The following is a 4,413-nucleotide window of genomic DNA, read 5'->3' on the forward strand; positions in this document are numbered from 1 at the left end:
GTTCCTAGCCCTCCTTTGAGGGGTACCCATATTTCCATGGACAGAGAACCTACTTTAAGCAAGATTCAGGCCTGAAAAATGATCCCTTCTTGCGTCAAGAATTTCAAAGACTTCCCCTTGTGGTTGCTGAGAGCCAGACAAGCAGCCTGGCCCTTAAGGAAGCCATGGTGGCCAGGAAGGAGTAGTCCTCATTCCAGCTGAGGCTGAAGTGGTGTCTGGTGACAGGGGAGCTTCCTAAAGAGAACAAGTTGAGCTGGGATGTTTAGAATGAACAGACAAATTAGCTCTAGAGGGTGGCTGGGGTGAAGCATTCCAGCTTCAAGGGACAACCTGTGAGAGGGCACAAAACTCATGTTAACCTCTTGGCCTTGGACTATTTAGAAGGCTCACAATCACTGAGTTCTCAATGGGTGTCAGGCTTTGTTCTAAGGGCTTTACATGCCCAAAGTCATGTATATGGAGAAGAGGTCTTTGGGGGAGAATTCTGAGCTTAACAGCCAGAGATCTGGCTTCTACTCCAGTGTCTGCTACCACATCTAGTGTGTGTGTATGTGCTGGGGGCAGCAGTGAGGGGTGGGGGTAACCTGTCTGGCCACCAAGGCAAATGTCTCTCAGGAAAATAAGCAAAATTTTCATTATCCAAACTGCTTTTTAAGGAAAGACATTAATGTGCACCAGGGCCCTACCAGGTGCCATGTGGCCTGACACATATAATCCTATCTAATTTACAGATACCCTGGAAAAAAGGAGCATTGTCTCAATGTGAGAAAACTGAGGCCCTGAGAGTAAAAATGAGGCTTCTGGAGTGACAAAGAGTAAGGTAGGAGGGTAGTAGGGCCCAGAAGTCAGGACTTACCCCACCTTCTGTTTCTCTAATTTCCCTAACCCTGCCTCCCCTAAATCATCACACCCCTACCCCACCCAATCCTAAGGGCCATACTTACTGGCAAGAATGGCCTTGGGGATGCCCTGAAACCGCAACAGGAGGAGAACCCTCATCACTCCAATTCTTATTATCAAGTGCAAGGTCATTCAGGGGGACCCAGTCCAACACAATTTACAACTTGTAGCTAAAGCCAGGGGAGTAGAAGAAACAAAATTACCAATATTCTATTGTATGAATATACTATATGATGAAGTAAGATTTATATTTTAAAGCAGGACAAAAAAAGAAAAAAAACAAGATTGTTTGCTTGGGCCTCCTCCCTAACCACATCCTGTGTGAAATGCCTCCCTCCCTAATAACATCCTGTTTCCTAAGTGTGAAATAACTCGCAGAGAATTATGGTTAAGTCCCACCCTTGCACTAAGCACTTAATAATACCTAGCTGCAGATTATAGCATAACCACCAATACCCAGGCCACCTCTTCTGACTTTAGAAATAAAGTAAAGGCGATATCTTTTTTTAATTCAAACTCAGTCTAGCTACCTTTGTTCATTCAGCTGAAAAGAATTAGGAACAAATAGACCACCTTTACCACCTAACTCCACAGGAGTCATGTATTAGAAGCAAAAATCCTGTCTCCTGAGGCCCCTTATTACTGTAATTTCTAGATGTTCCCCACCTGCCTCCCAAACCTAACCAGCTCAATACTTGTTAAGACACAGTAGTACATCAACTAACATTCATATAGCCCTCTACCGTATTCTGCTCTGAATACGGTATTCTGAATACATTGGTATTCAGCCAGTATGTTAGTAAGCCATACTGACTGTTCAAGAAAACAGAATACCAACTGATAAGCAGTTAGATTAAGTGCTATAAATCCTAACAAATACTCGTTAGCAGTGTCTAGGCTATCACAGTGACTGTCAATAGATGTGTTCCTGTCATTGCAGGAGACGCATCTGTGGCACCACCTGCCAGTTCAGCCACATCAGGACAAGCTTTGTGGCTGGGGTGTACATTCTTCATTCTGACATTTACAAAAATTATCTCTGTCAAATCCTCATATTGCTAGAACTTCTAAATAGTATACTTGTCTGCCTTTTCCTTTGTTCTTACTGTTAGTGTGCTGTTATTCTCGTGGAAGTAATAGTTGTACAGTGTTTGCATATCTATAAATTCAAGAACTTAGAATATGAAGAATAAACAGAATGAAATAAGGAGGTTTGGATACATTTTTAACACTGCTTTTAAATATTATAAACATTCATCTCCTGGATCTGAGGGAACAAGGAAGCAATGACGTGAGTAAAGAATCATGGTCTGAACATGTGATACTGTACAAAAACTATGACAAATGGCAATGCCTTTAATATTGTGTAAGATTCAGCTCAAAGTAAGTAATAATGTGCTTTTCTAACACTTAAAAAACTGATAATTTTGACAGAACTCACCAGTGGCTTATAATTGCTAGCGATGTAAATATTGGATACAAATGATGCTCAAAAGCTGTGTGAAAGTTGAAAGTACTCAGCATATTCTGTCAGTGCTTAGGATTCAAAGAAAACAATTAGCAATGATCAAGAATTTAAAAAACATTATGAATTAGAATCACACAACAAAGTATTTGAAATAATAAAAACTCCTGAAATAAATTTTATTTTCATAAAATCAACAAAACGTTGAAAAAGTGCCATCAGAAGTCAGTACTATCTCCTGGGGAGTTAAAAGGAGCATTTTACACACTAACTGTAGGGTTTTAAAAAGACTAAGCAGTGCATATCATTGCAGCCTTAATAATGGTTCTGCTGGTTGCAAAACCATACATATCTACCATGATGAGGTATTCAGGAAAACTTATAAATCTAAGCAGTAAATCATTATTAATAAAGATTCAACTATATCACAAAAATGTCTTGATGAATTACTTAAATATTAAGTTTAAGATTTGTAAATTGATGGGTTTTTGTTGATTTGAGGAACTCAACACACTCATCAGTGCTCAAGAAAGATGGTTGCAACGTGAGTTACACAATGGTACAGATGGTGCCAGTGCATGCCACAAAGAAAGTTCAGGGTCTCAGCCAAACTTTTAAAAGACTTTCTGGATGATTTAATTTGGAACTATATGTCACTGTATTCAATGATTTCAGGATACGCAGTAAAATGTTTGAATGAAATAAAAACTTTAAATATTTGCCTCAATAAACTTTTAAATCACTGCCATACATTTTTTAAAAATCACAGAAAAATAAATAATACATCCAAGGAGGTTAGAACTGGAATCATGAAACTGGGAAGATTTGAGGCCACTGAAGTACTAGGAAGCAAAAGCACTAGGAAATTTTATCAAACTTTTTATATTCATTTTCTTGGGGTAGGGGGATGGCAGAAACGTAGAAAGACAATACAACGTGTAACTGCCAGGGAGATGGGGGTACTCAAGAGATGACAGGTGGTATTTATACTTTATTGTCTGCACGCTTTTCATGTGTGAACTCACTTAATCTTCGTAATTAATACTATGAGGTGGAATGCACTCTGCTGTAAGGAAGTCCACCTGGGCATCTCCGTAACTGTACTTCTTCCTTGCCAATTTATTCATGAAGCCAAATCCTTTCTTTGCTTTGGTTGCCACCACTAGTTCTGCTATAGGGCTGCACGTGTGTGAGCAGAATTCATGAAAATACTAAGCAATTCCAACTGGGGAGAGGTGTTGGCAGGGGTGGGGGCTGCCCTGAGTGGCTGACTCCATAAAATCACCGTGTACTAGACAGAACTAGTTAGGAAAGGAATCATTTCCTCATAGCCTGTGGGGGAAAAGAAACTAATTTTAGGCGGTACAATCGGGATGGGAGTCAACACAAGAAAGTGAAGCCAGACTGTCCTCCCAAAGGGGGCAGACAGAGGGCACCCTCCATCCCTACAGGGGAGTCTCTCCAGTCCTTGCAGGGAGTCCTGACTCCCAGAACCCACTCCTCATCCTGCTGTCCCACCCTGCTTGACAGAGGTCAGGAGGGTGGTCAGGGAGTCCAAGAGGCTGGGGCCGGTGAGGGGAGTGTGTGCCCTGGCTGACTTGATCCCAAGGTTCACAATGAACACAGATCAACACCAATTACTTACCTGAACCCTTGTCTAAAACTCTAGGAAGGGAGCGTAGACATGGAACATTGTCTATTTCAGCTCCTTAGGGGAAGGTTGAACATTACAGTGGGTACAACTGTTTCTCTTCTCTTTTCTGGAGTTGCCCCATCTCTCCAAGGTAACCTCTCTGTGTTGCAACACTTGGAGGATCTCAGGCAAAAGCCAGTCTATTTCTCTCACCCTCTCTTCCTTCTTCACCATGTGTTGTGTTCAGGATGAATCCTTTTGGTATGATTTTTTGAGGGAAAGGGGCAGACAGGACTGAGTTGGAACTCACTCACATGTCTACACATAGTACCTGAAGAGTCAGAACAACAGAGGGAAAGGGAGGGAACAATTTATATTGTTCAATGGGCTGGAGAAAGGAGACAAACAATTTCCA

Source organism: Camelus bactrianus, chromosome 20, assembly GCF_048773025.1.
Source record: "Camelus bactrianus isolate YW-2024 breed Bactrian camel chromosome 20, ASM4877302v1, whole genome shotgun sequence".
NCBI classification, from domain to species: Eukaryota; Metazoa; Chordata; class Mammalia; order Artiodactyla; family Camelidae; genus Camelus; species Camelus bactrianus.